The sequence below is a fragment of the Macrobrachium rosenbergii genome, chromosome 55 (genome assembly GCF_040412425.1).
Source record: "Macrobrachium rosenbergii isolate ZJJX-2024 chromosome 55, ASM4041242v1, whole genome shotgun sequence".
Classification (NCBI taxonomy): domain Eukaryota; kingdom Metazoa; phylum Arthropoda; class Malacostraca; order Decapoda; family Palaemonidae; genus Macrobrachium; species Macrobrachium rosenbergii.
The window spans coordinates 9580419-9608207 of NC_089795.1; the positions used below are offsets into that span (position 1 = coordinate 9580419).

A 27789-nucleotide genomic window follows, 5' to 3' on the forward strand; every position below is an offset into this window, starting at 1 on the left:
TTTCCTGTTCAAAGAAGAAGCCAAAGCCTCTGGCTTTAAAGCATTCAAAGATCGTGTTACCCTCGTGATGTGTGGCAATGCTGCGGGATTTTTGCTAAAGCCAGGGCTTATTTATAAGTTGAAAAACCCTCGTGCTTTGAAAAATAAAAATAATCTCCTTCCCGTGTATTGGATGCATAATCCAAAAGCATGGATTACGAAGATGCTGACCTCCAACTGGTTCCACCTTAGAGAAGGGCTTGCCATTTAAGATCCTTCTCCTGTTGGATAACGCTGGTGGACACGCGACTGATCTTTCGCATGAGGGCATTCAGGTTGAGTTCCTGCCACCCAACACAACGCCCTTAATTCAACCCGATGGACCAGGGGGTTATCAGGGCGTTCAAGGCCCTCTACACGAAGAATACCTTGGCAGACCTCGTTGCGTGTGTGGATGCCGCCAAGAAGATGAGGATGAAACATTCAATTTGAAGGCGTACTGGCGGCAGTACACAATTGCCACGTGCCTTCAGAACATCCAGAAGGCACTGCAAGAAATGAAACCTGCTACCGTTAACGCGAGCTGGAGGAAGTTGTGGTCCGAGATTGTTTACGACGACGAGGGATTTACGCCTGCCGAGACTCAACACTCTGCAGTACGGAAATCCGTGCAGTTGGCTGCGATAATTGGAGGTGACGGGTTTGGCGACATGACGACAGAAGACGTTGACGAGTTGTTGGACTGCCATTCCCAGCCGCTAACTGACGCAGACCTCGAAGACCTGACAAAATCAGCCAGTGAGGAAGAAAATGAACCACAGGAAGAGACCCAAGAAGTTGTCGAAGAAACAGGCTTAACATTAGAACGGCTTGCCAAGCTCTGCAACCTAGCGAAGGAGCTGAAAGAATTGTCACAAGAATGGGATGAGGATATGGTTCGTTCTCTGCAGTTCTGCAACAAAATCGATGAAGACATGACTCCCTACAGGATGCTCTTCGATCGAAAAAAGAAGCAGCGGCAGCAACTTCCGATCACAATGTTCTTCCAGCCTCGCAAAAAAAAGAGCCAGTTCCTCCTGCTACTATGCCTTCGGAAGAAATTGAAGAAGTGTCCCAGGAAGAAGTTGAAGAGGTGTCCCAGGAAAAGACACCTCAGTCTGAAGAGACGTAAAATACAATCATTGGCTGCACAGTAGAAGACATCATCAGCTTCATCATCATCATTTCTACTGTGCAGCAAATTCATCGCCATCATCATTCGAGTTTTTCTTCAACTTCTTTCATGGTGGGTACAGTAACAATCTTTATTTCTTTATATACTTTAATATTCTAACATTTTAATATTAGTGCCTGTTTTAGATTAGGTACTGTACATGCATTAAGTGTTCTGTACATTAAAGGGTGGTTTGTTAACAGTACATACGAGGAGGGCTTTATTGTAACTTCCAACTCTATCGTGGTGAGTAAAATACTGTACAATTGTACAGTACTGCACCATAACAATCTTTCTATTTTTTTATGTTCACTTACTGTTTTATTGCTTATCATTTGTGCCTGTGTACTGTATGTACATATTGTAGATATCTGTACATTACTGTAAAGGGTGGTTTGTTAACAGTACTATGTAAAGGGAGGGTTTTAAAAGTCTGAATACATGTTAAATAAATACTGTAAATATGGTGTCCCTACTTCGCGGATTTTCAGCTATCGCGGCCAGTTCTGGAACCTATCTACCGCGATAAACGAGGGTTCACTGTAATCGTTAACTGAGATATTTACATTAGATCGTGTCATATGGGCTGCTTCTTTATCTGCTTAATCAGCCTCTTCATTTCCTTTGACCCCTACATGGGCAGGGATCCAACATATTTCTGTATTTTTCCCATTACTGTATTATATAACTTATGGAGCAATACCTTATATGTTGTACAATGTTATTTTTTGGTTGGTAACTCTGAATGGCTTCGATGGAGCTTCTAGTCACTAAAAATTACAAAATTATTGCATGAAGTTTCTTTAATTATTTTTATGGCTGATGCTATTGCGCATACCTCAGCTGTAAATACCGAGGCATTATCAGGTAGAGAGAATTGATAAATTTTGTCTTGGGATGCTGCAGCATATCCCACTCCCTACTCTGATTTAGATCCATCTGTGTATATTGCGTAATGTGGACCTTTTCGGCTCGTATATAGTACCCTATTGTATGTTGTCTATGGTGTTCTGGGGTATATGAGTAAATCTTTTATAAATATTTTAAATGTACAAATTCTTATTTTATTTATAGTCCAAGGAGGAGGTAATTTTATAACTAAAGGCAACTGCACATTTACATTCAATGACTCAAACAGTCTTCTAGCTCTAACAAGGAAAGGTGGTGAGTGATTGTGTATAAATACATCTCTTGGTTCAAATAATTTTTTGGTTGGAGAATCACTCGTCTGAATTCTCAATGCACTCTTCATTGTTACAGACACACTATAGAGAGAGAGTGGTAGTTCACCACATTCAACTTGTAAAGATGAGGTTGGTGATGATCTAAAAGCTCCTGAACATATTCTAAGGCCTTCGTTATGAACTGGATCTAACGTTTTCGGTGTTGCGTCTGATGCTGAGCCATATATTTCGCTTCTATAGTCAATGATAGACAACACTGTTGCTTTATACAGTAAAGTAAGGGTATGTCTATCAGCTCCCCAAGTAGCGTTTGATAGTTTTTTTTAATTAGATTTAATGCTCTTTTACATTTAGATTTCAAATGTTATGTGGGTTTTCCAGTTCAAATTAGTGTCAAATACTAATCCCAAAAATTTTGCAGTTTGGCTAATTGGTATACTATGGTTTCTGATTTTTAAATATAATTCTTCACCTTTTTTCCACTTTTTATTTTTATAAAACATTGCTGCTTGAGTCTTTTGTACGGATAATTTAAAGCCCACAGATGAGGTCCACTCATCTATTTTTATTAATGATTCGCTCTGCACGTTTTAAGCAAGATGCTGAATAGTATATGGCAAAATCATCCATATACAAGTTACTTTTAATTCCAATAGGTAGATTATTAATGATGTCATTTATTGCTAAAGTAAACAGTGTGCCACTAAAGACGCTTCCTTGTGGAACACCATTTTCAAGTGGAAATGTACTTGACAATACATCATTAGTTCTAACTTGAAAAGTCTGTTTTGTTAAAAAGTTTTGGATAAACCTGGGTAAATGTTCACAGATGCTGTTTTTATGTAACGTTTTTAATACTGCGTATCTCAAAGTAGTATCATATGCCTTTTCAATGTCAAAAAAGACGGCTACAGTAATTTGCTTTCGTTCAAATCCTCTTTGTATGTGGTCTTCCAAGTTAGACAGAGAATTCAGTGTAGATCTGTTAAATTGTGACCCAAATTGAGTGGGAGTCAAAATTTTGTTTTCTCGAATGTGCCATGCTAGTCGAGCATTTCCCATTTTCTCTAATAATTTGCATAAACAACTTGTTAAAGAAATTGGTGTGTAATTGTTTGCATAATTGGGATCTTTTCCAGGTTTGGGGATAGGAATAATTATAGCTTCACTCCATTCATCAGAAAATAAATTTCAAATCCATACGTGGTTACAAAACTCTAATAAATATGACTTTGCCAAAGGTGGTAAATGGCAGATCATTTCAAAACAAAATACTGTCACCTCCAGGGGCAGAGTTATTGTTGTTCAAAAGAGCAAATTCCAACTCCTCCACATTAAATTTTTGATCATAATATATATCTTTTTTGTTTTAAAATTTGTTATTACTGTACTTAGGTGGGAGCTTTGCAGCGAAGGATGTGTCCGATGGCTAACACAGCTTACAAAAGGTGCCCTTGCCCTGGGTACAGTATCAGAATAAAACAACCAGACAGTACTTTCACCTACATTGAAAACACCATAACCCATCCACCGAGACGGGTGGGTACTCCAGGTACTGCACACTGTAACCCCGGACTCCAGAAAATTCGACAACCTAATTCACAGCAAAGAGAGAGTAGGAGAGGAAAGAGATTCCTCAGCTTCCTTCCCCCATGCCATACCAGCCACTGATAAGGGCCCCAAGGTACTGCAATTTTCAAACATTACTTCAACCTCTTTCAAATAGTGAGACGCAAAGATCGGTTTGCACTTCCAGTAGGCCGACTGCAGACTGGAAGTGAGGGACGTGTGCCTGAAATCCAATTAGGTAGAGACTGTCCTGATGTCACGAGCTTTCACTTTAAAAGTAGGCAAAATGTCCTCCTGAATCTGAGAGTGCACCTCAGAAATTACGTCTCTGACGAAGAAGGACAATGTGTTCTTAGTCAGAGGGCAAGTTGAGTTCTTGACAGAGCACCAGAGGTTACTGGATGGTCCTCTGAGCATCTTGGTCCTGCAGGACAAAGAGCCAAGGTATCCATTAAGGTCTTAATGGAGAAAGAACGGGGCCAGGGCTTGGAAGGGTCCTTGTTCTGGCTAAAAAAACTAAGGATAAAGTAGCAAACTGCATCTCCTTGTGAAAAAACCTACCCTTTATCAATGGCATGGAACTTGATGGAACTTGCTAATATGTTAGCAATAGCCAAGGCCACGAGGAAGAGTCTTAAAAGTAAGGTTTCTCCAAGAAGAGGAATGAAGGGGTTCAAAAGTGGGACCTGTCAGCCAAATCACCACTACGTTCAGGTTCCAGGAGACCGGATCTTCCTTTCTTGCTTAGACGTGACAAAAAACTTGACAAGGTCATTAAGATCTGGGATTGATGCAAAATTCAGGACCCCTGTGTTTAAACACTGAGCTAAACACAGCTCAATACCCCTTAATGGTGGAGGACAAGAGATTCCTAGATCTCCTCGGATAAAAAAGGAAATCCGCAATTTGGGTCAAATACGTCTCAGAAGAAGAGATGTTGAGTCTGAGACGCCAGCTTCGGAAAATCACCCACTTACCCTGGAAGACGCGGCCAGGAAATCGACCCCTGCATCTTGCAATAGCCTCTGCAGCATGTCTTGAAAACTCTTACGCTCTGACAAGCTTCCTGACAGCCTGAAGCCTGTCAGGGCAAGAACGGACAACCCTTTGGCATCTCTCAAAGTGAGGTTGTCTGAGTAGACACGGTTTTTAGGGGAAGGAGTCTCGGAAAGTCCACCCACAACCGTAGCAGGTCCTGGAGCCATTCTTTCAAGGGCCAGAATGGGGCTATGAGAATCACTGTAATGTTGCGATGAGCCCAAAACTTGTTCAGCACTTCCCTGACAAAGTTGAAGGTTGGAAAGGCGTAGTAGTCCAAGTGGGACCAATCTTGCCGTATGGCATCTGTTGCTCATGCTAGAGGGGTCCGGGGCCTGAGAACAAAAGAGAGAGGAAGGCGATGGTTCTTTGAGGTGGCAAACATGTCCGATGTTGGCCTGCCCAATAGTATCACAGATTCCGATTGACCAGGGAATCCAACACATTGGTTATTTGATGCTTTCCTTTTATCCATCTCACCTCCTTTATTTCTCCAGATTCCATTGTTTTCTCTTATTGCTACGATGTGAATTTTTAATCTCTTACTACTTACTCCAGTACTTGATTCTATTGCAGCCATTAGGGTTTTACTATCAATTTTAACCAATGCTTCTAATTTTCTCCCTCCTACTATCTCCTCCCACAAATGTTTGAAATACTGTATAATCCATCCTTCTATGGCCTCCCCAACACTCAAGAGCTTCTGCTTCAATGGTGGACTTTGCTACTCTTCTGAATTTCCTGGATTTCCACCATGTGGGACTTCTCCTCTTACCATCTGTCAAAGATATCACATAACAAAACTGTGTATGACCACCTTCAATATTCCCTAATTAGGCATCTGCATGGGCTTCCCAATAAATCTTCTCTTCTTCTAACTCACTTATTATCACTTCTCCCATTATGCTCTTAGTTTTTCTTACTATTTTAATCAGTTCTTTCATACCTTGAGTCATTCCTTCTTTAAAAGCTTTACTTAATACACTAACATCGCATGATATTTCTGTAATGTTATGTAGCGATGCCCAATTCAACTGTCCTACCACTGATCTATATTCAGTTAACTCCTTTTCTCCTAATACTCAATTACCTGTAAATCTTTAGCTTCTGGTTCCCTTATATAATTTATATACTGCCACTTATTAAATTAAGGCAAATTCCATTTTCCTTATGCTCTACTATTAATCCTCTATACTTAAAACTTTTACTTTCTTGTTCTCCTACTTGCAATTTCCCTTTCAATTTCCCAATTGTTTCCTTTAAAAATATGACATTTTTATGATAAAATGAAGTTTCATTATACTTACCAAAACACTGTAAAAGCTTTTATCTCTTAAATTCGACACGTCCGAGATATAAATTTTCAAACTTTGTTTGGAACGCTGATATAATTGGCGGGTGACCCAACCCCACCGGATGCCGGTGGGGGTGGTGTGGAAGGCGACATACCCAGTACACGAACGCAGTTTCAATCTCGGCATACATAATTAGTGACGGCCTGAGATAACATCTCCCCCTGCGGGGAGGAGGAGGCCTTTAAGTTACAGTGTTTTGGTAAGTATAATGAAACTTCATTTTATCATAAAAATGTCATTTTCATTATAATGACTTACCAAAACACTGTAAAAGCTGATTCCACATTTAAGGTGGAAGGGCAGGGGATGAGGTATCAGTTATCGAAAGGTTAGACATTATAAAAACGGGACAAACTCTAAACATGGGCATCCTATGGATCCCTACCAACAAAAAGGTAGGAGTCTCCTTACCTGGTAGATGGGCTTTTGCAGGGAGGTACTGCTGCTGGTTGAAGCTCCACTACCTGCAGAGGCATTGGGCGTAAGCACTGTTAGCTACTCTGCTCCATAACACCCCAAGTAGTCAGGGAAGTACACCGCTGACTAAGACAAGGGGTGACTTTCCTTTGCTCTTGCCCTGAGCAATTGGAAAGCAACCAGACTGAAAACGGGCCTCACCGCCTAACCTAAAACTAGTTAAATACATCCCCCTTCTCTATACCCTCAGCAGCTAAACTAGAACGGAGGGTACTCCAGGTGAATTGAGCACCCCCAGCTTCCCTTTAACTCAGCAACCATAAAACCACGAGGGGAAGGTAAGATAAAGAACCTACCCCCCTAGTGTGTTCTCCCTAAAACCAAGCCAGCTACAGATACGGGACCTAACGCAAACAGGTCCTGACACGCGACTTCGACCTCCCTAAGGTAGTGAGACGCAAACACTGATTTCGACCTCCAAAAGGTGCTCTGTGTGATCTGCGAGAGTGACTTATTATGACGGAAAGCCACTGAAGTTGCTATTGAGCACACTTCATGAGACTTGACTAGGCGTGCGTCCTCTTCGTTAATGTGTCTGTGCGCCTCTAAGATGAGTTCCTTGACGAAGAAAGCAAGGGCATTTTTGGATAAAGGTCTGGTTGGGTCTTTCACTGAACACCAAAGGTTAGAGGAACCTCCTCTGATGCTGGCCGTTCTAGCTAAGTAAGCGTTGATAGCTCTAACAGGGCACAAAGAAGCCTCCAATTCTTGAGGGCCAGCCACTTCGGAGAGGTTCTGAATGGTAAAGGACTGAGGCAAAGGATTGGAAGGAGACTCGTTCTTGGCCAAAAAATTCAAGGTGAAAGAACAAACAGCATTACCTTGTGAAAAACCCACTTCCTTGTCAATGGCCTGTATTTCACTAACTCTCTTTGCCGTCGCTAAGGTAACCAGAAAAAGGGATTTCTTAGTGAGGTCTCTAAGAGAAAGTTCTTCTAGAGGTTCGTACCTTGGAGACATAAACCATCTCAAAACTACATCTAAATTCCAGGCAAGGGAAGGTTTTGGGGTCTTAGCTGTGTCTAAGGACTTGAGGAGGTCTGACAAGTCTCGGTTATTCGACAGGTCTAACCCCCTATGGTAGAAGACGGAGGACAGTATGGCTCTGTAACCTTTGAAGGTTGATGGCATCAACTTTCTTGAATCTCTTAAGTAAATGAAAAAATCGGCAAGTTGAGTTATAGACGTCGAAGAAGAGGAGATACTATTTTTTTCTACACCAATTCCTGAAGACTGTCCACTTGGACTGGTATAGTTTGCTAGAGGAGTCCCTTCTGCACCTCTCAATAGCCTCTGCAGCCTTGCTTGAAAAACCTCGCGCCCTGATGAGCTTCCTGACAGTCTGAAGCCTGTCAGAGCAAGAGTGGACAATCCCTGGTGGAACTTCATTAGGTGGGGTTGTCTGAGAAGCAACTTCCTTTGAGGAAGAAGCCTTGGGAAGTCTATCAGGAGATCTAGCAGGTCCGGGAACCACTCCTTCCTTGGCCAGAACGGGGCAATAAGGATTAGTTCGACGTTCTGATGGAATTTCACTTTGTTTACCACTTGCCTGATGAGCCCGAAAGGAGGAAAGGCATAGGCAAACAGGTTCGACCAGTCTAGGAGCATGGCGTCCACCAAGTGAGTCAGTGGGTCCAGAACTGGCGAGCAGAACACTGGGAAACGATGGTTCTTGGAGGTAGCGAAGAGGTCTATTATGGGAGTGCCCCACAAATTCCACAGATCTAGGCACACTTGTGGGTGCAGGGTCCACTCGTAGGGAGAGTCTGGTTCCGACGGCTGAGTTGGTCCGCCAGAACGTTCAGTTTTCCCTGCACAAACCGAGGGAACAGAGCCACCCTGTTGCTGTCCACCCACAGAAGAAGGTCCCTTGCAGTTTTGAACAGGGAGAAGGAATGGGTACCTCCGTTTCCGAATGTAAGCTAGAGCCGTCGAGTTGTCGGCGTGAACAGCAACTACTTGGCCCGAGACGTGAGTCGAAAAATCCTGGAGAGCGAGGTGGATGGCCAACAGTTCCTTGGCGTTGATGTGGAGCTTCTTCTGTTCGGTCGACCAAACTCCTGACGTCCTGAGGTTGCCTAGATGTGCTCCCCACCCAACATTGGACACGTCTGAGAACATCTGCAGAGATGGTTGTCTTGGGAGGAGATCTAGACCCTCCGAAAGCCTTTCCGGTGATTTCCACCAAAGAAGATGCCTCTTGACGTCGGGGGGAATGTTGAAGACCATGGAGTCCATTTGAGTTCTTCTGTCCCAAGAGCCCTTGAGGAAAACTGTAAGGGTCTCATGTGCAGACAGCCTAACTTGACGAATTGCTCCACTGACAGGCGGAGCAACTGTCCAGGAGGAGAAACTTCTCCACCGTCTGAAGGCAGGAGGAAACCCTTTTGGGGGACAGAAAAGCCCGAAAAGCTAGACTGTCCAGAGTCATCCCCAAATAGAGAATCCTCTGCGAGGGAATTAAGCTCGACTTTTCCGTGTTTATCAGAATCCCTAAGTCTCGAGCTAACCTTAGGGTTCTGTGAAGGTCCTCCATGCAGTGGTCCCTTGATGATGAACAGAGTAGCCAGTCGTCGAGGTACAAGGAGATCCGAACTCCCTCCAGATGGAGCCAATGACCTATCGGGGCGAGAATCCTGGTGAACACCTGCGGGGCTGTCGACAGGCCGAAGCAGAGGGCACGGAACTGGTAAACTTTGTCCTTGAAAACGAACCGAAGATACCTCCTGGAGTCTTGATGTACTGGAATGTGGAAGTAGGCATCTTCCATGTCGAGGGTCACCATCCAATCCCCTCGAGTTAGAGCCTGAAGAACGGAGCGGTTCGTTTCCATGGAAAACTTGGTTTTCACTAAGTACAGATTGAGAGCGCTTACGTCGAGAACTGGCCTCCAACCCCCTGATGACTTGGGGACTACAAACAGGCGGTTGTAGAACCCTGGGGTTGACACGTCCTGCACTACTTTGATGACCGCTTTCCCTAAGAGAGACCGGACTTCTGTCTGTAGGGCCGAAAACTTGACTGAGCCTCCTGAGTATGCTGTCAAGGAAATGGGAGAAGTGGAGAGAGGAGGAGGTTGGGCGAACGGAAGGCGGTAGCCTAGCTGGAGCACTTGCACCACCCACTGATCTGCACCTCTGCCTCTCCATTCCTCCCAAAAGAGACTGAGTCTGGCCCCTACCGGCGCATGGAGGACAGGGTTCCTACTTACTGGCAGGACGACCTTGTGGCTTCGAGGAGAACTTGTGACCCCTGGAGTTGGAGCGGGGCCTCGAGTAAGGTTTGAGTCTGGAGTAACAAAACGGATGTCTGTTAAGAGGAGATGCCATCTTGGTCAAAGGAGCGGGAGCAGGCCTGGGTTTGGTGGAAGACATAGACAGGATGTGTGACGACGCCCTCTTATCCATGGCCGAAAGGATGTCTTTCACTACCGCTTCTGGGAAAAGGCCTTCCTTGTCAAAAGGTGCGAACATCAACGCTGTCTTCTGCAAAGAAGTCACAGCCTTAGATAAGAAAGAGCACCAAGTCTCCCTCTTCTTCAGAGTGGCCATGGCGAAGAGGGAGGAAAGTTCGCCTGCCGCATCATGGATAGCAATGTCGGTGCAGGAAAGGAATCCCATGATTCTCTCCAAGACGTCTTCTGCAACATTAGCCTGCTCAACCTGTTCAAAAATAGCTCCCATTGACCAATTGAGAAAGCTGACAATCTCTAGGAGCTTGTAGAGGTTCTTGGAAAAATGTTCTACATCCAGGGCAGAAAAGAAAGTCTTGGCCGCCTCAAAGGAAATGCGTCTTGAAGGGTCCACAAGGGAGCCAAAGTCCCCTTGTGCTGATATTACAGAGCCCAGTGAAGGAGAAGTTCCTGTGCTGTAATAATTTTGCCTCCTTTTCGACAGCTTTGAAGGAGGGTACGCAAACGACGATTTACCCGAGGATCTCTTAGCTTCCAACCAAGCCTCAACCTCCTTTAATGCTTTCTTGGAGGCAGTGGAGAGTACTAATTTGGGAAGGGAAGTGTCAGGACATTGCTTTCCCAGACGCAACGTGGAAGTCGGGGAAGAGGGGGCTGTCGGCTGAAAATGTTGAGGGTACGACTGCAGCAGAAAGTTGAGTAGAGAAGCGTAATGAGAAGAAGGCACTGAGTCAACGGGACCTTCCTCTTCACCAGAAAGAATCGGTTCCGTGCCAAGATCGTCCAGGAGTTGAGGAGGAACAACTTCTTGGCCCCCAGGAATACCAAGGACTTTGCGGACTACCTTTTCCAGCTTCTCTTCCAGTAGACTAGATTCCTGGGAAGGTGAAAATGAAGCCAAAGGAGCAGACACTTCCTGTGTAGGAGGAGGAGGAAGAGGACCGGGCACTTGAGGCAGACCTTTCTGAAGAGGGCTAGGCGCCTTGACTGCCTTAGGTGACCTGGGAGGGAGCGTCTGAAATGTATCTTCTTGATCGGAACCCCACGCTGAGTAACCAGGTGTAGGGCTAGCTGTCCTTTTCTTAAAGAGTTTAGGATCCCTAGGGCAGGAATTATCAGAAGATTGCCTCTTTAAGGGTCGAGAGGCATGATTCCACTTGCGATGACAAGGAGGGGGAGGATCTGAAGAGCTGGAAGATGAAGAGACTGAAGATGAACTGCTGCTACTCTCACCTGAAGAACTTAACCTTAGGTAGTGATGCTTCGACGACGACCGTCTTGATGAAGATTCTGGGGACATGATCCTGCGATGTCGGTGATGGCGAGAAGAGCGACGCGTCGATGGAGAAACACTACGTGAACTTGCGCGTCTACGACTCTCCAGGGACTTGCAAGATTCACTTTTGCGACTCCCCGAAGCTTTTCGACGCTTCGACGATGAGTCAAGCTTACTACCTTCACCACCAGGACTAAGGCTTTCCGGTGCCTTAGAGGACGAGCCTCCTCGTGGGCAAGAATTTCTGACCTTTTCGCCAGCGCCAGACTGTCTTCTAGCCTCAGAAGGCGAGCGGGACAGCTGCCTTTGCTCAAAAGAGTCAGAAAAACGAGCAGACTCGCCTGAAACACGATCGCGAACAACCACATTGTTATCACCAACACTGACGTCATCACCAATGCTAACGCCCGGACTATGGCACGAACGCACTAAACTTAAGGCCGACTCCATGAAAACGTTCATTTGTGCTTCCATTTGAGTTCTGAAAAGAACAAATTCTGATTTATCAGCCTCGAGGCTGGGCTTGGCTTTAGGGAAAACATACTGGGAAGCTGGTGAAGAAGGGGGGGAATATGAGGGGGAAAAGCAGCGGTAGAGGAGGGGGTAGGAGAGGAGGAAGGAACAGCCGGTAAAGGAGATGACGCCGATGCCACCCAGCGAAGAAGATAGCCTAGCTTCCTTTACGCTAAAAGCTTTCCTATCCCTATCCTTAACCAGCTTTACCTGATGGGAACTGTATGTTTGCCAAAACTCCTGACTCCATTCCATACACTCACTGCATGTGTTCTCCTGGGAACACTCCTGACCCCTACATGCCGTACACAAAGAATGGCGGTCGTACTTAAGTTTAACCAGTTTGGAAGAGCACAAATTCCCTGCGCAAACTCTAGAGCCAGAGAAACTGGAATCCGACATAGCTACCAAATTCACAGAGCTACGCTAGCTAGATTAACAAACAGGATATTGAGTACTTCACCAAAGAGATATGCCAGAAAGAAACGCAATGAGGTTATGAAGTAAACCAAACAGTTTGAGACAAGCGGACGCGCGAGATGCGTTCTGTCGCCGAGATTGAAACTGGGGTCGTGTACTGGGTATGTCGCTTTCCACACCACCCCCACCGGCATCCGGTGGGGCTGGGTCTCTTGCCAATTATATCAGCGTTCCAAACAAAGTTTGAAAATTTATATCTCGGACGTGTCGAATTTAAGAGATAAAAGCTTTTACAGCGTTTTGGTAAGTCATTATAATGAAACCTTCAGTTCCTCCATAGCAAAAATCATCTACATGTGTACATAAAATACCATTCAATTTATTGTCTTTCCTCCAAAAGAATACATTAGGTTCTAAAATACTTCTCATGCCTTTAAGATCCTCCACCACTTTTACCACCTTATAACACCAAGCCTTTGCTGCATCCTTGAGCCCATAAACAGTTTTCTTCAATTCCCATAATTCATTCCAACCATCTTCACTAGGTGGTTTTAAATATACTGTACCTCTCGTATTTCATCACCTTGTGGATACGGAGTTTTTACATCTAACATATAACAATTCCAATCTTTTAATCATATTACTGTCAAACAAAATTTTAAAATTTTGGCACTGCATGTAGGAGTGTCTTTTCCCCATTCGGACATTTCTTCTTCAAAACCTCTAGCAAGTCTTGCTTTACATATCCTTTCCCCCAACTTTTACCTTTTCAGTTAATATCCATCTTGTAGATATAGCTTCTTGTCCAACGTCATTTACCTCCTCATATACCTTGTTTTCTCTCCGACTTTGCAGTTCTTTTTCTTTATCTTCAATTGCGTTTATTTTCAAACCCTAGCAAAACCTCTCCTTCATCCTCAGTTTTTTCTACATGACTATAATCTCTTACGTTAACCCATCCCATGTCACCTGAATGTGAGTCTTCTACACTGTACGAATCAGCCCAAGATTTGCTTGATCTTTTTGCCCATAAGACTTAATGTAGTCAACTCTTCTACTTGTCCTGTATTTTTGCTCATAGCTCTAACCCTACTTCCCTTTTTGAATTTGGGTATCTCTTCTATAAATTCGCCTTCTATTACCTCACTTTCCCCTTCAACTTCCGGTGTTTCCTCTGCCAAATCTCTTTCTATAGTCTCTTCTATATCTGCATTCCTTCTCCAGCCCATTATCATCTCCTTTCCTTCCTGCCCATCTATTTTCCCTTCCTCTGTTGCACAGGATTCATCCTTCACAGCGTGTGTTTTATCTATTTTAGGTATCTTTTCTTTTTCTGGTGATAGTCTTTGAATCCTAGTAACATGTATTCTAGCTACTTCTCTTAGAGAATCCCCATGTCTAACCACTACCGTTGTACCCGATACTCTCACTACCTGTGCAGGTCCATTCATTTTCATTTTCTCTCTTATAGAATACCTTACCACCCACTACTACTTCTTCAAATTTATCTTCTCTGACATTTTTGTTTACAGCAATTCTTATTTTATTACAAGGCTCATTTTTGATAAACACTCCTCTGGCCTTATACATTGCATTCAGTGTATTTCTTACTATGCTTTCTTCCATACTTTCTCTCTGCTTGCAGGGCTTGAACTTTCTTCTCCCATTAAATTTGGCAAAGAAGGGTTTTTTTCCAAATATTAATTGGATAGGGGAGAAACCACCATTATTAAATAAGCAGCTCCTAGCACTCACTACCCATCTTAACGCTATGGACCAATCCACTTCCTCATCACCTTTCATCTTTCTTAAGCTTTCTTTGATTATGCCTTAAGTCTTTTCATACATTCCATTGTTCCATGGAGATTCAGATGCTGTGGCCAATGCTTTAATGTTCCATCTTTCTGCCGTCCTCCCTACTATTTAATTTTGAAATTCTCCCCCGTTGTCTGATAATATTTTAGAAGGTGCTCCAAATATAGCAAACCACCCATCAAAAAGTGTCTTTATAATAGTTTCCGGTTTCTTGTCTTTTATCCAAAAAGCCTGACAATACCTCGTTGTCATATCTACCATTGCCAAGAACTTTTTCTCTTCTATCTCTCCCACATCCATTGCTACAACTTCATTGAATGTCTTACTCCAAGAAAATCCCACTACTGGTTTAGCTGGGTTTCTTTTGTATCTTTTACATACCTCACAACTTGAAATTAAGTCTGTTAGTAACTTTTTTATATCCTCTATTTCTTTCTCTCTCAAACCATCACTCCACTGTGCTTCTTCTGTTAGCTTCCATATTTTTCCTCCACTTTCGTGACCACATTGTAGATGTAACTTCATCACTGCACCTTTAATTTCCCTTGGACTCTTTCCCTTCCATTCCTCCTGTAACAATTCTTCTTCTACTTTCCTCCTCAAAATTGGTATTCTTAAGTGGCCCTGTCTGACTTCATTTAACTTTACCAAAATTTCCCCTAATACTTCTATTTTAACACAATTCTCTTTTAAATTTATAGTCATGCCCATTTTACTCGTGGTTTTCTTACCTATCAAACATGGTGCATCATCCTGCAAAGTTTCTGTCTTCATATAAAACTTTTTGTTTTTCAATATCACTGGTATTTCCATTACTCCTTTCGACTTGTATGATGACTTACCAAAATTAAATACTTTATTAGACTCTTTCTTAATATCATTCATTCTCCTCAACTCTTCCCGACTGAAACCCACGACAATGCATGCTAGTCACAATTCCCCCCCAAACTGTTGATTTGCATCCTGTGTCTAAAACTGCATCAACCTCTTCCCAAGATTCTTTCTCTATTTTACTAACTTCTCCTATATAAACTTTTTCTTATTCTTGTCCAGTTTCTGATTCCTTCTTATTCTGAAAATTCTGAGGACAATCTCTAGCCAAATGCCATTCCGATTTACATACTGCACACAGTGTTACTTTCCCTTCTCTATTTATAGGACTTCTTCCATCTCTACCTCGATTCACTTCTCTCTGATATCTTTGGTTTCCCCTCCCTTTCTCCCAAAACTCGCATAGCCTTCTGATTCCAACCATTCCCCCTCCTCTTTATTCCTTAATCCCTCAAATATTCTCTTCATTACAGGCAGTCCCCGGTTTACGACGTGTCCGGCTTACGACGCTTTTCAAATATATTCATCAGAAATTGTTTCCCGGTTTATGGCCACGTTCCAGGTTTGATGTCAATTTGTTTGACGAAAGAAATATGGCTCCAAAATGGCAGAATAATCATAATTTGGAGGTTTTTTTTTTATGAAAAACTCAATGAAAATGCAGTTTACATCATTTTCAATGCACCCAAAGCATTAAAAGTAAGATTTTCTTATGATTTTTGATGATTTTCGACGATATTTCGGTTTACGACGATTTTCGGTTTACGACGCGGTGTAAAAACGGAACCCCCGTCATAAACCGGGGACTGCCTGTATTTGTGACTGTTTTATATTCCAACTTCCCTTGGCCACAAGCTGCTAATGCCATTTGTTTCTTATTTTCTGTGAGACTCGCTTGTTCTAGTACATGAAAACCTTTGCTTCCCCTTCAAGCGTGCTTTTCCCTATCGCTCTACTACACTCTGGCTTTTCATACCTAATTATAAAATCTCTCATCTTTTCACTAGATTCTCTTTCTGTTTTACAATAGTTTTTCATTTTACTGTAGTTTTCCATTAGTGTATCTGTTAGATACATTTCACCTAGTTTGGACAGGATTATCTTTGAACCCTCTTTATCCTTTAGTTCATCTCTATCTATTCCTTCTGTTACTTCTAAAGCTTTTCCTTTTAAGCTCATTCTTATCTCTATCCCCGGATATTTCATGTCTTCTCCACACAACAAAAGCCAATTTTCGACATGTCTTCTCCATCCTTTATAATCGCCTCGTGTCCTGCTAAATCGCGGACAGTCTCTTCTCCATTTCATCTTCCAAAGTTTAGCATCAGATCCATCCATTTTTAACCAACCATGCTCTACTACCACTTGAAAGTTTTTCTAGCCTAACCCATCTATAAAACTGCTACAGTTATGCACCCCACCCACCTGTTCACGTTCTTCTTTTATAATTCAGCTTTCGACTACAAAAAAACCTAAAACAGATCAACAACCTAAAATTGACAACCAAGCCATCAGAGAGCTCTCTCTACCACACCACAGTCATTTTCATCACCACACCTGCATTTGTGTATATTTTGCTCCCTCCCGCCATTTGTCATCCTATGACGTCACAACACAAACAGATATTTTTAAACATAAAGAATGTTTTGCTATAAAAAATCTTATGAAATTAAATACATGCTTTTTATACATTTCTTAATGCCCATACCATTTCGCTAATGCAGAAAATAAAAATAAAATACTGCAATAATGATTAAACTTCTAAAACTAACATATAATCAAGGAGACCTCCTCCAAAAGGACCGAATGTTTTCCCAAGCCTCAAGAAAGGTGTCAAAACAATGGGAGAAGGGACCAAAGGGGGGGGCTTCTCCATAAACGGAATGGAGAAGGCCTCCTCAGAACCTTGACAATCCATTGTTCTGTCCCTCTGATACTCTACTTCTCCCAAAACTCGAGACGACTGGCTCCCACCTGTGCATGGAGGACTTCCTCCTCACTCTAGGGCAAGGACTTGGGCTCCTCTTGATAGTGCTGGCTGAGAAGCGGACGCTGAAGCAGGTCCTAGACTGGACTTGGGCTTACTGCCACATAATGGATGTTGCCTATAGAGAAGGGCTCATTTGTTAGGAACAAATGCAGACATCCTTTAGGCAGGAAGAATGTGCAAAGACCCTAAGTTGACTTCTATTGGAGGCCCGACTTCTGGGTCTGAGTGACTCCTTTAGTGGAACGGGAGCACCAAAAATCTCTTCCTTCAAAATCCCCAAAATGAGAAAAGTGCTGCAAGTTCAAGAGAGCCATCCCTGATAGTCTTGCCTGCATGAGAAAGGACTCCTAGCCAGTGCGAGGCAAAGTTTCCACAAATCACTGCAATCTTCAATCTTCTTGGCTAGTGTTCTCGCCATCCAGTCCAAGAAACTGAAAGCTTCAAACAACTCAAAGAGGTCTCTGACAAGGAGGTCAATTGCTGCCAACAAAATACATAAATTTTCGCCGATGAAAAACCCAAGCATCAGGAGGGAGCTTCCCGCGTGGCATAGGAAAGAAACCTCACATGGATCAAGCACGAGAGAGGAAAAATGAAGGAAGCCTTCCTTGCTCCCTCGTAGCAGAAAACCAAATATAATCTCCTTGAGTGCCTTCCTAGAAGACGAGGAAAGCACCAAGGGGGGAACCTAGGTCTGTCAACTGGATGGATCCACGTCAGGAAGGTCCAGGTTTAGACCGGGGAATAGCAAAACTAGCCAAAAAAGGGGGGAGAAAATATTTACAAAAATTAGGTGAGCTGCATAAAATAGGTTACCCATGGTTTCACCTTTATCTGAGCGCTCGAGCAGGAGATTGATACTGAAGAGTTGGTGCCTGGGGCTTGGGGGCTGGCATTGAGCGCTGGCACCAGGAACTCGGAGACTGGCGGTTGACGCTCATGAGCTGGCATCGGGAGCTCGTGAAAAGTTGGGCACTTGAATGAAGACAACGGGTGCCTGAGAGGGATCGCTGGGCACTTGGGAGCCAAATACTGGCGCCCAACAGAAGTACACTCAGGAGAGAAATACTCCAGCTGTCCCATGCACTGCAGGAAGGTTGAGGACTGCGCCCGGCTCCTTAAACCACTAGCCTAGCAGCGGAGAAGAGCAGCCAGCATCGCCTGAGTGCCTCTTCAATGGACAAGATGAATCTAGAAAGCACTAGCAGCACTTCCAAGTCCGGGTTGGAGTCTTGAGAGTCGGACGACAACTGACGCACATCCACAGAGATGCCTTTCCAATCAACAGGCTCGACTGAGGGGCGACTACCGAATCCAAACCCCACCGTATTAGGCTAGAAAAGCTCAAACTCAATATGTCCTCTCCCCAATGCACACCTCCCTTGGACCTCTGGCTCCAGTATGTCTTCTCCCCATGTTAGGGGAGTACGGGTAGTCTCCAGTTATCGACGGGGGTTCCGTACCCAATAGAATGACGATAACCGAAAATCACCGATAACCAAAAATCGGCGATAATAGCGCCGATCCCTGGTTATCAGCACTGATAGTTTGGTTGGCCATTAGGCCAAGAATCCAGTCATTTGCATATTAGAGTGCACATTAAAACCAGATCCCCGATAACTGGAGACTGCCTGTATGACAGGGACCTTTGTCTAAGAGAACCGGCAGGACGAGCAGCCACCACCTCCACTTGCACAACACTTTCTCCAGTCAAGACGCCTTTCCAGTGGCTGTCTGCCGATAGCTGGGAATGCGCAACAGGTTCGACAGAGGGGGGCAACTCCCCTTGGACCAACCCCCTCGGCCTCCATTGAACTTTCGGTATGTCTTCTCCCAGGTTTAGGGGAGTATGACAATGACCTTGGTCTAGAACCGAAGGGATGAGTAGCCACCTCCTCCACTTCACTGTATCACTACTAGGTTAAATTCCTTGTTAAAACTAGACTTGAGACTGGCAATGGTAAGGGTCAGAAGTGAGGGAACCAGGCTTGGGAGTAGGTGGATTAAAAGTAGGAGGGCTGGCAGTAGGAGAAAAAGGCAGGGAGAGGGGGAAAAGGAACAGTAGAGCTATCTTCTTAACCTTGGCTAGAGTTGAATTCTAGTCAAACAGAAGCTCGCTCCTTGGCTCTAGAGGCCACTTTCCTTTTTGATCCCTCTCTAATTTGTCTAGTTGAGATTTAAGTGCCTTCTACTCTTTCTAACCATTACATTTGGCACAAATTTTCTCCCTACTATATTTCTGCCCACTACATTTACTGCAAATTGTATGGGAATCATATGAAGATTTGATTAATCTGGTTTTGCAACTTTTGCTACACCAGCGAAAACAGGTGAACTTGAATCAGACTTAATAATACCCAAAGAACTAGAAAAAATGATCCTGAGAACTATAAAAGCTTGAAGGCTACCCAAATAAGCGATAATACTTCACCAAAGCCAGCCATACAACCAAAAACCAGTAAACAAAAGCTGCAACAAACCCCCGATGTTACTCGAGAGCCAGCAGAAACAAAATGAGGGTTTTCTGCTAAGTCAATTCCAGCACTTCCGTTGGGGGGTGGGGCTTGTCACCTACACTATCGAAGTGCTATCGCGATTTTTCAAAATGAAGGCTGCCGCGCAAGTTACAAACTATATCTATGTATTGCTTGGTAAGTTACTTATATGAAAATGACGTTGGAAAAAATCAAACCCATTTTCCATACTACCATCACACCACCAGTCAGATGGAAGTTAACTGCCTAAGCAACTTGTTTAAAAGTTAAACGACCGTTTCCGCTGCGCCGAAGCATATTCCTTACGTAAAGACCGACGGTTTGTATAGCATGTAGGAACAAATAAAAATAATTCCAGTAATTAATCAGTTTCTTTTAGTAACTAAAAAAATTATTTCGATAGTAGGTCTCAATTCGCTGGTTCTGAGAATATAAACATTAACTAGCCTATTTGAAAGCATACAACGGATGATCAGTTTTTTTCACATTAAGATGATGATAGCCCTTAACATAATCATACTACTGTAAAGTATAAATGGGTTCAGTAAATAAAATGTCAGTTTTATTAACATTACCCCTATCTTAAATGCAGCTGTAATAGCCTATTTGACTTAAACGAATGGGTATTGTAAATGTAACACCCAGCCTAGGCAATACTTCACACATTCACATTTTGTATTTTGTGTATGGTACAGTAATACAATATGGTAACAAGTGATAAAATAAGAAAGCTGCTGTCTAAAATTACATTAATGATGATATAACCACGGTATGCTGTGGGTACACACAGGTGGGGTACCTATCTTGCAAAGAGGTTTGTTGTTTATAAGATTTTTTTATATTTTTATGATAAAATAAAGTTTTGTACATACTTACCCGGCAGATATTTACTTAGCTAATAGTCTCCATTGTTCCCACAGAATTTCAAAACTCTTACATGCTGAAAGGTCAGGTGATCTACCATACCCACAATGGGATTGCGGACTAATAGGAACCATTCCCGTTTTCTAATCAGATTTTCTCTTCCACCTGTCTCCTGAGGGAGGCTGGGCGGAATTATGTTTCGTATATATCTGTGTGGTAAGTATAATAAAACTTTATTTTATCATAAAAATGATATTTTAATGATAAAATAAAGTTTGTTCATACTTACCTGGCAGATATATATATAGCTGTATTCTCCGAAGGTCCGACAGAATTTCAAATTTCGCGGCTGCAAGTGGCCGGTCAGGTGGTTAGTACCCATTCCCGCCGCTGGGAGGCGGTATCAGGAACCATTCCCATTTTCTATTCAGATTTTCTAACGCCACTGTCTCCTGAGGGGAGGAGGGAGGGCAATATAAATATATATATCTGCCAGGTAAGTATGAACAAACTTTATTTTATCATTAAAATATCATTTTGTTCATGAGACTTACCTGCCAGATATATATATAGCTGAATACCACCTTTGGAGGGGGTAGAGACAGCCAAGAATTAGGAAAAAACCAATTATTGGTAAAATTATTTTGGTTCCTTATCTGATAGCGTAGCTGACTGAGTGGTTACTGTCACTCTAGTCTGCTTCTGCTTTACTAGAGACCCCAGCGAGGTAGTGACCTATATAGCTGGCGACTTCTAGATGATCTGTCAACGGGGCGTGACCACAATGTGACTAGATCATAGCCCATACAAAGAGGACAAAAGAGCATTACTAACCACCTAACCAACACCTAAAGCGTTAGTTTGCAAAGGATTGGGAAGACTGCCTCCAGTAGTCGACCCAACAACCACAAAAACACAATTAAAAAGGGGATAGGATCAGAGTTACCCCTTGTCCCCAAGGTTGCTGAAGCAGCAATGTATGGTCCCAGCGAAAAGCAATTTTCGTATGCTACCTAAACATCTTGCCAAGAGTGTGAGGCAAACACCGAATTGACTTCGCCAAAATGTGGCACTAAAAATGTCACTGAGTACCATATTTTTCTTGAACGCCATGGAGGTAGCAACTGCCCTCACCTCGTGAGCGTTAACTCTCAACAACTTGAAGTTGGAGTCGTCACAACTAGAGTGTGCGTCCTTAATGACGTCCCTAATGAAGAATGCCAGTGCATTCTTCGACATAGGTTTAACTGGTTGCCTCACAGAACACCATAAAACATCCAATGGACCACGAGTGTCCTGTGTTCTTTTAAGGTAGTACTTGAGAGCTCTAACTGGACATAGAACTCCCTCAGGTTCCTGTCCAATAAGGTCTGCTAAACCTTTAATTTCAAAGTGTCTAGGCCAAGGGTTAGAAGACCTATCATTCTTAGCCAAGAACTTAGGGCTTAAAGAATAGACAGCATTGTGTTCCTTGAAGCCCACATGACGGCCTCCTCAAACTTCTCTCACTCTCTTCCACGCAGAGCAGTGAGAATGCCGTTTTCAAGTAACATCCTTAAGAGATGCAGAGTGGAGAGGCTCAAAAGGACTAAACATCAAAAACTTGAGCACTACGTCCAAGTTCCAAGCAGGGGAAATCAGCTGAGGAACCTTGGACGTCTTGAAAGAGCTCGTAAGATCGTGGAGGTCCTTATTGTCAGACAAAGCTAATCCTCTGTGTCTGAATACAATCGAAAGCATGCTCCGATAACACTTGATAGTCGGAACTGCTATATCGAGTTTTTCTCTTAAGTAAAGGAGAAAATCCGCAACCTGGCTCACAGTGATAGAGGAAGAGGAAAAGCCCTTCTTTCTACACCAACCTTTGAAGGTTGCTCACTTCGCTAGATATATCCTTTAGATGAAGAACTTCTGGCTCTAGCGATGGCCCGTGCCACCTGGCCAGAAAAACCCCTTCGCTCTGACCAAGTTTCGATAGTCTGAAAGCAGTCAGGTTCAGAGCGGGGAGATTCAAAGATATCTCGTGAAGTGGGTTTGTATGAGCAGGTCTGCTCTCATAGGAAGGGTCCTCGGAACGTCTACCAACCAGAAGAGAAAACTCCGAGAACCAGTGGTTCGAAGGCCAAAACATGGGGATGAGAGTCATCCTCGTCCCTTGTGAGGCCGCGAACTTGCGTATGACTTCTCCCAGAATTTAGAACGGGGAAAAAGGCGTAAACATCTATTCCGTCAATCCCAGGGAAGAGCAACTATCGCAACTGCCCCAGGGTCGAGTACAGATGAGCTTTATAGAGGGAGCCTCGCTGTTCTTGAGGTCGTGAAAATATCCACAAGATGGCGACCCCAAAATTTCCAAAAATCTTGGCAAACCTCCTGATGAAGGGTCCATTCCTTCGGCAGGAGTTGATGGCGCCAACAGAGCAGGTCTGCTCGAACATTTTCGACCTCTGCAACAAAACTTGTGAGAATCGAAATGTTGCGAGCATAGGCTCAAAGAATAATCTCTCTTGCAAGGCTGAACAGGGAACAAGTAGTATTGTCCGAGTTTGCTAGAACTACACGATTGCAAACTTGGACCTCGAAGAATTGGAGAGCTAAAAGATAGCCGCCAAATCTTTGAAGTCGATGTGCCAGGACACCTGTTCCTCTCTCCAGGTTCCTAACACTTCCTCTCCCTCTAGTGTTGCCCCCCAACCTGTTGACGACCCGTCGGAAAAACAACACTAGGTTGGGGTTCAAAAGCTTGAGGGAGATCCCTTTCTGCAATTCCGTTGGATCGAGCCACCACCACAGATCTTCTTTATATAAGGAAGAATTCTCAATTCCTCTTTCAAGTCTTCCTTGCTTTGTCAGTTCTCCAACAAAAAGAACTGAAGAGGCCTGAGATGCAGACTCCCCAGAAAACAAACTTCTCCAGCGAGGAAATGGTCCCCAGCAGACTCATTCCTTCCTTCACCTAGCATGTTTCCTTTTCCAAGAAGGCCGAAACTTTTTTCGTACATAGAAGTTGCCGTTCTTGCGACGGAGACGCTATAAAAGCCGCTGAATAGATCTGAATTCCCAGACACAATGGACAGTGAGGGGATCAGCTGCGACTTCTCCACAGACCAGAAGTCCCAGGGACTTCACGAGTTGCAGAGTCAACTGAAGGTCCTCCAGATACCTTTGTTTTCGACGACGCTCGAATCAACCAGTCGTCCAAGTAGAGTGAGATCCTGACGTGCGACAGATGCAACTGCATCGCAACGTTTTTCATGAGACGTGTAAACACCCTCGGAGCAAAATGTGACGCCAACAGCATCTGGTGTTCCCAGGCGGTCAACCATCCAAGTACTGACCAGACCCAACGTTGCTTAACTTCGCTGATCGGACGAGAAGCGGTGTTTTCAACGTGGTATGGCCGTTGTGCAGAGTCCAAAGCAGAGAGCCCTGAACTGGTACGTCTAGTCCCCAAGACAACCTGAGATACTTCATCGAACGTGGATGAATTGGGGCGTGAAGATAAGTATCTTGGAGATCCAAAGATACCATCCAATCCCGGGATGAAGGGCTCCTAGTATTGACTGAGAGGTCTCCATCTTGAACTTTTCCTTCCGGACCAAGTTGTTCGACCTGTTGACGTCCAAGACGGGTCTCAGCCTACTGAAAGTTTCGGACTAGAAACAATCTGTAGTAAAATCCCGGGAACACCGAGTCCAAGATTTGTTCCACTGCTCTCCGCTCGAACATCTGTTCGAGCAGGTCAAACAAATTTTCTGTTTGACAGGAAGGCAGTTGGGAAACAAAAACAAAAAGGAGGAGACAGGAAGGGAATCAAGTAACCTCTCTCTAACAGTAGGAGGGACCAAACGTCTGCCCCTCACTCTTTCCAGGCTTGTGCAAAATGAAGCCTGGTTGCAAAGGGAGTCTGGAGATGAAGGGAGTCACTTGCTACCTCTCTTGGAAGTGACATTCCTTCGGGAAAAAAAAAAAAAAAAAAAAAAAAAAAAAAACTCTCGTGGTGCGGGTCTCGTGTTGCTTCCCATGGAAGCCCCTTTGTTATAGGCAAACATTTAGCTTTCGTTTACTTTTTGTATCTGAGATCGGTGCAAAGCGTTATGAAGGAGATGCAGTTTGAATGTCGATAACTTTAGTTTTGAGAAAAACGATATTTTTTTTTTCTCTGTGTATTTATTTGCTTGCCGTTACACAGTTTGATGTTTTTATGACATAATGAAAAGCCAAAAAATAGACCTGCAAAGTAATATAACTTCGCTAAATGAAGCTAAATGAAGCGAGTGTCAAAACACGGCTGAGGTTGGCCAGCGCGACGTTTTACTTAGTCAAGCTCTGAGCTGCTACTGACTGACTGCCACTGACTGCCCTGCGGCATTCCTGTCTTTCGCTGATGCGTACTATGTCCACAGGGTTGCCATAGATCGCATTAGATATTATTTCATAGCTAAAAGGAAATTACCACCGATATACTGACAATATCATTACATTATATGAAAAATGTAATTTGACTATGATAGGTTACTGTTTTGTTTATAACTTCTAACTGTGGCGAACTTTTAAATAAAACTTTCTGAGAAGATAGTCAGGATATGTATGATGCCATATATAAAATATCCCAGAAAATTTTATTTCCGATTTTTTCGACAAACGCTCCCCTTAAGACAAAGACAACTGCGAAGGTGGAGAGAGAGGAGCCGAAGGTTGAAAAGTCTCAGGAAACAGATCCTTAAGAAAAAAGCCAGAGTCTGATAATCAGAGGAAGAAGAAGACGAAAGAAGTTTCTCTTCATACAAAGGCTGTGATGAAAGAGGATGTTCTTCCCCAGCTGGCGGGTCTTGAGTGAGTGGTGAAAGTAGTTCCGATTTGCCGATACATAAGCGGGAACTCCCGCGAACGAAGAAGTCGTCAACTAGAGTACGTATAGTAAACAAAAAAAAATGTGGAACGCTTCACGATTAGCGTGTCATCCTTGCGCAGGGGCCATGCTAGTCTTCACTGTATCGTTCCAATTTTAGTATATGTACTGCCAAAGCAAGTACTGGCTAAATTAAGAAGGACATCAGATGTTGAAGCGGGTAGTTGTGCGACATGATGAACAACTGGAGCAGCGTCAACACAAGACTTGAAGCTATACTGCGAAGCGGCGCGCGGGCGTCATGGCGTGACGCGAGAGGCTCCGTGGCAAGTACTAGAAGAGAGTCACAGCGTGGCGTGCGCGCGTCATGGCTAGGCGCGCCGCGAGCGTCAAGGTGAGGCGCGCGTGAAGCGTGAGAAGCGCACGAAGAGCAAGACGCGCTCCTGGCGCGAGACAAGAGAAAAGTCCAACACCTCAAATCGGGGAAGACGAATAGGAAGCCACTAAACACTCTCTCTAGACGACAGACGAGAAGCTCTGTAAAACATCGCAGACGAAGAAGACGAAGCAGGAGACGAAGGTGAAAGTCTGTACCTCTTAACAGGCAGATTCGAATCTTGAAAGGTTCATGAGAGCATCCAGCTGTTGTTGCAAACCCAACAAAATCTTATGCGTTGGAGAAGCACTCTCTCTCGGGAGAAGGGCTGAACCTGAGAGAAGGAAAGGGGCGAGAGACGTATACTTCCTTCCACAGGGGAAGAAGCTCTAGCCCTTGCCTTAGCGCGACAGGGGGGTCGAGTAGAGTGATCATTCGAAAAACACTTTATTCTCTTCTGCAGAGGAATATCCACGCAACTTTCGGGGAAGAGTACAAACGTCTAGAGGAAGAGGACGTGAAGCGTCCTCTCCTCTAAGCTTCTCTTAAGAGGGCGAGAGTCCAACCGAGAGCTCCAACCCCGTGGCGGGGAGGACGTGTCGGAGGACGAGAAGCAATCCTTCAGGATGCGTGCCTGAGCACGATCCCTGGCAGCCTGGGTAGCGTCATCAGGACCTGCGCCGAAGGGACGCCAGATCGGTGGGAAGCCCCGTAACCCTCATGCGGCTTTCGACATGCCCCCTCCTGGTCCTGGGAGTTCGACAGAGGTCCAGGCCTAGAGGCATTATAGGGCCGATCTGACGCCCCCTCCACAACACTAGGGGCACTAGCACTAACACTATGCGTTGAATTGCATTCACTTTAGTTTCAAGAGCACGCATTGACTCCAACACGAGAGCCAGGGAATTACCTTCTGCAGCAACAAACTACAGGGTTAGTAATAAAATTACTACAGGGTTACTAGTAGGAGAAAACCATGACTGTCCAACTAAGGATGCACTCTAGGAGGAAGATTTCCTCAACCTATCACGCTCAATTTAAGCATATAGGCTTCATATTTCTTCCACTCACCCTCAGACAATCCCACACATTCATTACCGATTATCATAGAGCATTGAACACCCTTACATATCATACATAAAGTGTGAGGAACTATCAAAATCTTCGATAGCCTCACCTTACATTCACCCAAGCTACAGACTCAATAGCTAGAGGTAAGACATCTTAATTATAAGAAAAGTCAAAAGCAAAATCAAAAACGGTCCACAAAGAGCGTATGCCAAGTCACAGATCCAGTCGAATACCAAAAACAACCAAAATACTTAAGTGACAACAAATTTCGAAATCAAATGGCGGAGGAACTGACAACAGGTGTTGACAGTCCGGCGACAGAGAAAATCTGAATAGAAAATGGGAATGGTTCCTGATACCCGCCTCCCAGCGGCGGAATGGGTACTAACCACCTGACCCGGCCACTGCGTGTGCCGCGAAATTTGAAATTCTGTCGGACCTTCGGAGAATACAGCTATATATATATCTGGCAGGTAAGTCTCATTAACAAAATATCATTTTTGTATATTCAATCTAACACACAAAAATATACAATTTGGCACCCTTGAGAAACCAAGAGACAGCTAATAACTAAAAATGGGAATGGTTCCAGTACCATGATTGGGCAGAAGACTTCATGGATACTGTCTCAGATCTGCTTGCCTCAGGAGCTTCAATGAGGATGTGACCTATGACTGACAGCCCTTCTGGATTTTCAATGGGGATGACCCACTAACATGGAGCCTATAGCGGATCGTGTCAAAGGTGTCATCTGCCACTTACATGACTCTAACCTACACCTGAATCGTATCAATGGGGGCTATCCCTCTTATATGAAAGCATGTCCAGAAAAGATACTGAACAAACAACAAATCCCGCCCACCTGAAACATCACCTAACCTTCACTTAGTGATCAGCAAACACAAAAAGGGGGCTTAACTCCACTGTCCAGTTTCAACCAACCATAAAAATCTCACCAAGCCATTTTTAAACTGTATTAACAAATGAAAATAGGATTGGATTCAGCTCCTGTCCCAGCATGAATCACATTTAGATACAATGCTCTCATAGAGAGACAAA

At 43.8% G+C, this 27789-nt stretch overlaps 1 protein-coding gene and 2 non-coding genes across 3 annotated transcripts in view; all 3 read right to left on the reverse strand.

The window, feature by feature from the left end:
- The window catches only part of LOC136835160 (UPAR/Ly6 domain-containing protein crok-like), a 60194-nt gene that overhangs the window by 16179 nt on the left and 16226 nt on the right, over positions 1-27789 (reverse strand). The gene's annotated exons all lie outside the window — the stretch shown is intronic.
- Positions 23721-23839, reverse strand: LOC136835982 (5S ribosomal RNA). The gene has a single exon (XR_010852320.1). It is a non-coding gene; the product is annotated as a 5S ribosomal RNA (ribosomal RNA).
- Positions 25362-25467, reverse strand: LOC136835984 (U6 spliceosomal RNA). Its single transcript, XR_010852322.1, has one exon. It is a non-coding gene; the product is annotated as a U6 spliceosomal RNA (small nuclear RNA).